Source organism: Stegostoma tigrinum, chromosome 11, assembly GCF_030684315.1.
Source record: "Stegostoma tigrinum isolate sSteTig4 chromosome 11, sSteTig4.hap1, whole genome shotgun sequence".
Lineage (NCBI taxonomy): Eukaryota > Metazoa > Chordata > Chondrichthyes > Orectolobiformes > Stegostomatidae > Stegostoma > Stegostoma tigrinum.
In genome coordinates, this window is record NC_081364.1 from 8479266 (window position 1) to 8488096 (window position 8831).

General features: G+C 48.5%; 1 protein-coding gene across 1 annotated transcript in view; it reads right to left on the reverse strand.

Moving 5' to 3' along the window:
- The window catches only part of col7a1 (collagen, type VII, alpha 1), a 443464-nt gene extending 438159 nt beyond the window's left edge, over window positions 1-5305 (reverse strand). The window contains exon 1 of the mRNA XM_059649672.1: window positions 5010-5305. The gene's annotated coding sequence lies outside the window, so the exon portion shown is untranslated. The remainder of the gene's footprint in view (window positions 1-5009) is intronic.
- Between the last annotated feature and the right edge of the window lie 3526 nt (window positions 5306-8831).

Consider the following 8831-nt stretch of genomic DNA (forward strand, 5'->3'; position numbering starts at 1 on the left):
TCATGTCTCATCTCTCCTGACTCCCAATCCCAGTTCCCTGACTTTTCCAATGTTTTCCCAGGCAACCTCATCACAAATTCTGGCGTGAGTCCCTGCTGACCCTCTTCCAGTGAGGTTGTGTCCAGCCTCTTCCTGCACTCAGTTCTCTCCATCACTCCCTCTTGCCTTCTCCTCCCAGCATTCCAGCCACTTGTAATCCACCACCAACCGTCACTCGCCACACAAAACCAGCCCTCCCAGCTGCCAATCCCAGCTGGTGTTGTGCCCACTGTGTCCTGAGGTCAATCCAGCTCCTTGCCATTCTGAACATGGTGGAGGACATGGGGGGTGGGAAGGGAGAGTGGATCATGCATTTCCCCAGTCAGAGACCTCTCCACACAATCAGCATGAGTTGCTATTAACATGAGAAGATGATGTAACACCAACATCAGCAACTGTACATGACCAAAACCCTGAGATGAGAACATTGACTAATCTGTACTAGAGAGTGAGAGATTAGATTAGATTCCCTACAGCGTGGAAACAGGCCCTTCAGCCCAACAAGTTCACACTGCCCCTTGGAGCATCCCACCCAGATCCATCCCCCTATAACCCGCACACCCCTGAATATAGATTAAATTATAGATTATCAGATTATTAGAGAATGAGAGAGATGAGAGAAGAGAGAGAGAGAGAAACTGAGACAGAATGAGATCAACAGGCACAGGATAGAACTAAAATAGAGAGACTGGGATAAGTGTGAGAAATCACAAGCGAGAGACTGAGTGTTGGGGGAGAGAGGGAGAGGGAGGAGGGACTGAAGGGCAAAGAAAGAGACTGCGGGGGAGAGAGGGAGAGGGGGAGAGAGAGACAGATGGACAGACTGGAGAGGTCAGCGAGACTGCAGGCGAGAGAGAGACTTGGCAAAAGAGAGAAATGAGTGCGGGGGGCAGAGAGAGAGACTGGAAGACAGAGAGAGACTGGGGTAGACAAAGGGACTGGAGGATACAGACAGAGAGAGGCTGAATGCAGGGGAAGAGAGACAGACTAGGGGACAGAAAGAGACTGTGGAAGGGAGAAATACAGAGTGCAGGAGGGAGAGAGCGAGACTGCAGGAGAGACAGAGACTGCAGGAGACAGGTAGTCAAGCGATGAGACGGGGAGAGTGAGAAACTGACAGACTCTGTGAGGGGGAGAGAGAGAGAGAGAGAGTGTGGGGAGTGGAAAAGACAGCAACACTTGGAGGAAAACAGAAACTCAAGGGAAAGAGACAGGGACAGAGTGTAGGGAGGAGAGAGAGACTGGGGAGAGAGAGAGACTCGGGGGAGAGAGAGAGAGACTCGGGGGAGAGAGAGAGACTCGGGGGGAGAGAGAGACTCGGGGGGAGAGAGAGACTCGGGGGGAGAGAGAGACTCGGGGGAGAGAGAGAGAGACTCGGGGGAGAGAGAGAGAGACTCGGGGGAGAGAGAGAGAGACTCGGGGGAGAGAGAGAGAGACTCGGGGGAGAGAGAGAGACTCGGGGGAGAGAGAGAGACTGGGGAGAGAGAGAGACTGGGGAGAGAGAGAGACTCGGGGGAGAGAGAGACTCGGGGGAGAGAGAGAGACTGGGGAGAGAGAGAGACTGGGGAGAGAGAGAGACTGGGGAGAGAGAGAGACTGGGGAGAGAGAGAGACTGGGGAGAGAGAGAGAGACTGGGGGGAGAGAGAGACTCGGGGGAGAGAGAGAGACTCGGGGGAGAGAGAGAGACTCGGGGGGGAGAGAGAGACTCGGGGGAGAGAGAGACTGGGGAGAGAGAGAGACTGGGGAGAGAGAGAGACTGGGGAGAGAGAGAGACTCGGGGGAGAGAGAGAGACTCGGGGGAGAGAGAGAGAGACTCGGGGGGAGAGAGAGACTCGGGGGGAGAGAGAGACTGGGGAGAGAGAGAGACTGGGGAGAGAGAGAGACTCGGGGGAGAGAGAGAGACTCGGGGGAGAGAGAGAGACTCGGGGGAGAGAGAGAGAGAGACTGGGGAGAGAGAGAGACTGGGGAGAGAGAGAGACTGGGGAGAGAGAGAGAGACTGGGGAGAGAGAGAGAGACTGGGGGGAGAGAGAGAGACTGGGGGGAGAGAGAGACTCGGGGGGAAAGAGAGAGACTCGGGGGAGAGAGAGAGACTCGGGGGAGAGAGAGACTGGGGAGAGAGAGAGACTGGGGAGAGAGAGAGACTGGGGAGAGAGAGAGATTGGGGAGAGAGAGACTGGGGAGAGAGGGAGATTGGGGAGAGAGAGAGATTGGGGAGAGAGAGAGACTCGGGGGAGAGAGAGACTCAGGGGAGAGAGAGACTCGGGCGAGAGAGAGACTCGGGCGAGAGAGAGACTCGGGCGAGAGAGAGACTCGGGCGAGAGAGAGAGATTGGGGAGAGAGAGAGACTGGGGAGAGAGAGAGACTGGGGAGAGAGAGAGACTGGGGAGAGAGAGAGATTGGGGAGAGAGAGAGACTGGGGAGAGAGAGAGACTGGGGAGAGAGAGAGACTGAGGAGAGAGAGACTGGGGAGAGAGAGAGACTGGGGAGAGAGAGAGACTCGGGGGAGAGAGAGACTGAGGAGAGAGAGACTGGGGAGAGAGAGAGACTGGGGAGAGAGAGAGACTGGGGAGAGAGAGAGACTTGGGGGAGAGAGAGAGATTGGGGAGAGAGAGAGACTTGGGGGAGTGAGAGACTCGGGGGAGAGAGAGACTGGGGAGAGAGAGAGACTGGGGAGAGAGAGAGACTCGGGGGAGAGAGAGAGATTGGGGAGAGAGAGACTCGGGGGAGAGAGAGACTGGGGAGAGAGAGACCGGGAATGAGAGATTCAGAGTGCAGGGGGAGACAGACTAAGAGACTGTGGGAGAGAGCGATATCGAGTGCAGGAGTAGGGAGGAGAGAGAAAAAGAAAGACTAGAGGACAGACAGAAACTGGAAGGAGAGAGAGTAACTAAATATCATGCATCTGGAGGAGAGTGAGAAACAGAGACTCAGTGTGGGAGAGAGAGAGAAAAAAAGACTGGAGGAGAGAGATAGAGTGACTGGGGGTGAGACAGACTAAAGGGAGAGAGAGATACAGAGTGAGGAGTCGGGGGGGTGGAAGACAGAGTCAGAGAGAGACAGGAACTGGGGAGAGAGTGTGGGGGAGAGAGAGAGACTGATCAAGAGTAAGGGAGAAAGAGCGAGACACTGAGGGAGAGATAGACACAGAGAGCGACTGCGAGTACGGAGAATCTGAGGGGTTGAGCGAGAGAGAGAGGTGAGAAAAAGAAAGCCTGGTGGGGAGAAGAGAGAGAGATGGAGAGTATGACTGGGATGGAGAGAGTGGGGCAGACTGAGAACAGAAAGAGATTGCAGGAAGGAGAGAGAGACAAAGATAGAGATACAGGGGCAGAAAAAGAGACTGTATGAAGTATAACAGTGTAAATAAAAGCATGACTTCAAACTCCACAATATCAGACATAGTTGCTGTCAATAAAACAGACAAGGGGAGTGACGGCAGCACAGGCACAGTGTCTGCAGTGCAAGATTAAACCCAAGTCCCAAACCTCATGTCAGACTAACCCTTGAGGACAAATCAATGCAGCATCAGTAAAGACAAGTCAAACCAATAGCAACAACCTTGTGATGTCACTGAACTGGGTTGGAGTGACAAAGCGAGCAGTTGCGGTAGCTGGAGCTACATAGAAATGTTCATATTACATGCCCACTTCCAGGGGATTCCCATGAAATACAGAGGCTCAACAACTATATTTTAACCTTGACAGCATCTGTGCAGAGATATCAGAGTTAACGTTTTGGGTCCAGTGACCCTTCTTCAGAATTTCTGATTTCCAACTCTGATTTCTCTTCACAGATGCAGCCAGACCTGCTGAGCTTTTCCAGCAATTTCTGTTTTTGTTCCTGATTTACAGCATCTGCAGTTCTTTCTGTTTTTATAGTGCAGCTAAAATCCTGCTCTTTAGCCAGAAACCGTCTATATTGCTAAAATATCCAATGCTTCATTGTTCTGACCCCAGCAATTTGTAAAACCCTCCAGCTTCCTCTCTCTTCCTTCCTGTGCCTTACTGAAATTCCAAATCTATGTATTCCTGTTAACTTCCACAAACATTTTCAAATCCCAAATCTGATGGCAATAGTTTGAAAATCTGCAATCAATCCTTCTATGAGTCAGCGTCCATTGACATGCAATGCTTGCACTAATGATGCTGTATAAAATATTAAGCAAAGACAGAAATTGCTGGAGAAACTCAGCAGGTCAGTTGTATCGGTGGAGACAGAAAGCAGAGCTGATGTTTGAATCTGGTGCCTCTTGGCAGCTTTCAAGGCACAGATACTGCCAGATCTGCTGAGGTTCTGCTTTTGTTTCAGATCTTCAGCATCCACCGTTCTCTCATTCTACCGCAAAAAAAATTGTTCCTTTTCAATGTGAGCTTTCTTTTGGAATGGCCTGAAGGAAGCTAAAGGCTTCGAGGGTTGAGAGAAAAGTGGGGTTGGAGACACAAGTGCATCAATCCTGATCTTTTTGCATGGCAGGGCTAGCACAAAGGGGCTGAATGGCCTAATTCTAGCCTTAATTCCAATTGATATTAACAGAGGGATAAGTATTGGTCCAAGTCATCGGAGAGAACTGTAACTCTTTTTTTCAATTCATGTTAAAGAACTTTAACTTTAAGGAACTTTAGGATGAAATTCTTGCCCAAATGACTGCGCCTCCGACAGTGCACCCGACCACCCGAACACTAAGTGAGCTCTTCCTTTAAAAAAAACTCCCAGAGTTTAACAATGATTTCGTTGTTTACACGCTAGGCAACTTCCACCCTGTTCGATATTCGTTCAGCAAACAGGAGGAAAGCGCTCACCCAACACAGTTGGAAAAATCCGCAGTGGCTGCAACGAAAGGAGTTGCTGTTAAACTTTCCTGCTGTAACTTTCAATGCAATTTATCTCAGATGCATCGCCCTGCACTGTCTGTGATTCGGATCGCAAAGCAGAAAGCAATCAATACTAAGGAATCAGCGCACCGCGTTACCTGCTCCGATTTAAGACATAGCCCCCCGAGGCTTGCTGCACAGAATCCCGCGTCCCCGAAGCCCCCAGAATCGGTCCCTGCAAATCCCGGGCTCTGCAAAAGCGTTGCAGGGCATACGAAAGTGCACCCCCGGTCCGCAAAAATCCCAGAGACAAAAGTCCTCGTTTCTTCCTGTCCCTGCACTGCACACCCCTTGATGTGTCTGTAGTGGGAGTTCTCAGCTGCCTCTGAAGTTAATCTTTTCTGTTTGGAATGAGGAGGTGAGGGTTAAAAATTGGATCAGGTCCTACTTGCTCTGTCTCGTCCTCTTTTAACAGGCATCTTGTGTGTCTGTGTCCTGCCTTTTAAAAAAAAGATGCAACCAATAGTGTTCAGAGAAATGCATAACTGTGTGGGGTTCCTCAACACAGGTGATATGTAAGCACAGCTACCCAAGAACCACACCCAGAAATCTAATTGCAACTTTCTTTATTCTGGAATTGCTTTCAAAGTCAAGAGCGGTTTGAAAATACAATCGGAGATGGTTCCTTTTTGTGGTCTCTGAAAAATGCACTCTTCGTTCAAAAAAAACTTTCCATTGTTTTCTTTAACTGCATACAGCCTGTGTGTGAGTTTAACCTGAAGATGACCACGTCCTCAGGGAGGGATGAAAGGCAGGGCCTCGATAATAACCTTAGTCTGTGCAGGAACTGAACCCACGCTGTTGGCATCCCTCAGCGTTGTCATCCAGGTTGAGCACCAGTCACTTTTTTTTATGAGGAAAGGGTTTTAGAATTTCTGTCACCCTTTGCGTGTAGATGTGCTTTTTTCTCTCCTGAAAGGCTTAGCTGTGATGTTCAGATTCTGGCCCCCTTTCCCTTGATGCCTTGAGAGGTGAGAAAAATGGCCTCTCCATTTGCCCTCAGAGATAATGGGAACTGCAGATGCTGGAGAATCCGAGATAACAAAGTGTGGAGCTGGATGAACACAGCAGGCCGAGCAGCATCTAAGATGCTGCTCGGCCTGCTGTGTTCATCCAGCTCCACACCTATCTCCACTTGCCCTGTCCATTCCTCGTGGTGTATTGCATTTCGGTAGTGTCATGTCAAAGCACCTCACAATGGCCAAGTACGCATTTGGGTTGGAAGCAGGATGCACTCAGTGCTAGCCTGGTCAGCAGTTCACTCTCAGTGGAGTGGCTCACTTTCAAGCTCCGTCGACAGTCTTTAACTTCCAGTGCAGCTCTGACCGTGTGGGGCCCTGCTGGTTTTAGCTATGATGTATAACTCAAGCTCTGTCTGCCCTAAAACCAATAGGAGATCCCATTACTGTCTTTTAAAGAGGAGCTTGGGTGGCTGGCCTGGATGTCCAGACCAACTGATACTTAAATCAGAAAAAAAAACAACAGAAGTTGCTGGAGAAACTCAGCAGATCTGGCAGTATCTGTGGAGAGAGAAACAAGAGTTAACGTTTTGAGTCTGGTGTGGTTCTACGTCCTCCAGTTTTGAAAAAAAGTCACAATAGGCTCAAAATGTTAACTGTTTCCACAGATATGCTGCCAGACCTGCTGAGTTTCTCCAGCACTTTCTGTTTTTATTAGTGATTTCCAGCATTTTGTTTATCGATTCTTAAATCAGAGAATCTGGCCATTGCATTTTTTTCCTCTGCACAGATTGCTTTTCAGCTGTGATGACATATGAGAAATACATCATCAGATGTCAAGCAGATTGAGACAGCCTGTGGTTGCAAAGCTGCTGTGGAAATACAAGTTTTTCTCTTCATTTCAAAGCTGCAAAGAAATGGTTGCTTCGGGCAAGTTTGTTTTTTTCAAAGTGAGTGCTTCATGGGTGTCACTGGCTGGGTCAACATGTATTACACATCCTGGATTGCCAATGAGATGGTAATAGTGAACCAACTTCTTTTTTGATTGATTAGATTCCCTACAGTGTGGAAACAGGCCCTTCAGCCCAACAACTCCACACAGCCCCTTGAAGCATCCCACCCAGACCCGCCCCCCTGTAACCCATACACCCCTGAACGCTATGGGCAATTTAGCATGGCTGATCCACCGAGCCTGCACATCTTTGGACTGTGGGAGGAAACCCATGCAGACACAGGGAGAATGTGCAAACTCCACACAGACAGGTGCCGAGGCTGGAATCGAACCCGGGTCCCTAGCGCTGTGAGGCTGCAGTGCTAACCACTGAGCAACTGTGCCACCTTCTTGAATCTTTGCAGTCCATGTGATATAGGTGCAACCACAGCAGAGGAAATTTCAGGATTTTCGCCCAGTGATAGCTTTTGGTCCTCTTGATGTTGACCAAGACAGTTCAGCTGAATCAATTTTTAGTACAGTTAGCCTACAATATTTATATAGTAATCAAAAATAACTTGGCACTAGTGCATCCCACCTTTGTAAGTCCCACCTTCTCAATTGGTGACATCCCCTTAATCCTAGAATTGCAGGGCTCATTGGTAAAAATGAATGACTTAACACCATTGGGGTCTTGTCCTGCTTGAGTTCTCAGGGACCACCTGAGCAAGAGGAGTGTGACAAATTGAACAGCTTTTCCCATGAACCCATGTAGGCCACAATGGAGTGAAGGTCATCTTTTTATCGTTATCTTATTCTATTCTGTTCCCTTCCCTGAGGCAGTTCCAATCCAACAACTCCTTCAAAACAGAACCTCCCATTGTATCATTAAAGCAGCCTCGTATGGGTTTAAGGACTTCAAAGGAACTGCAGGCCAGTTTCAAACCAATACCTGTCACACCCAGATGATAGTCTCCAAATTTGCTTCATCCGCTGCTATCTCTTGTCATTGCTAAAAGTCAGGGGATTAGATTTGTACTTATGAGGTCATAGAGATGTACAGCATAGAAGCAGACCCTTCAGTCCAACTCAACCATGCTGACCAGATATCCTAATTTAATCCAGTCTTATTTGCTGGCATCTGACCCATATCCCTCTAAACTCTTCCTATTCATGTACCCATCCAGATGCCTTTTAAATTTTGTCATTGTACCAGCCTCCACCACTTCCTCTGGCAGCTCATTCCATTACAGACCCCTTCTGCATGGAAAAGTTGCCCCTTTAGGTCCTTTGTCTATCTTTCCCCTCTCACCTTCAACTGTGCTCTCTAGTTTTGGGCTGCCTCTTCCTGGGAAAAAGACATTGACTATTCACCCTAAACATGCTCCCCATGGTTTTATAAACCTCTATAAGGTCACTCCTCAATCTCTGACACTCCAGTGAAAGTAACCACCACTTATCCAGCCTCTCCCTGTAGCTCCAATCCTCCAACCCTGACAACACCCTTGTAAATCTTTTCTGAACCCTTTCAGGTTTAACAATATCTTTCCTATAGCGGGAGAGCAGAACTGAATGCAGTATTCTAAAAGTGGCCCAACCAATGTCCTGTACGTTCGCAATTCCTAATGTTGTCCCAACTCCTATACTCAATGCACTGACCAATAAAGGCAAGTGTATCAAACACCCTTTTTACTTGCCTATCCACCTGTGACTCCACCTTTCAGGGAATTATGATCCTGCACCCCAAGGTTTCTATGTTCAAAAACTCTCCCCGGGACCCTACCATTCAGTGTATAAGTTCTGTCCTGATTTGCATTACCAAAATACTGGACACAAAACCCGAAAATTATTCATGAGATTCATCAAACTGAAGATAATTTCTACCACCACAACCAACACTGTGATAGCAACTGCCAAACAGAGTACCACAGTATCCAGGAAGCGAAGGTCCGGATGTTTGCATCCAATGTTGTGTATAATGTGGGAAAATGTGAAATTGGCCTATTTTGACAGGAAGAATAAATAAAGAA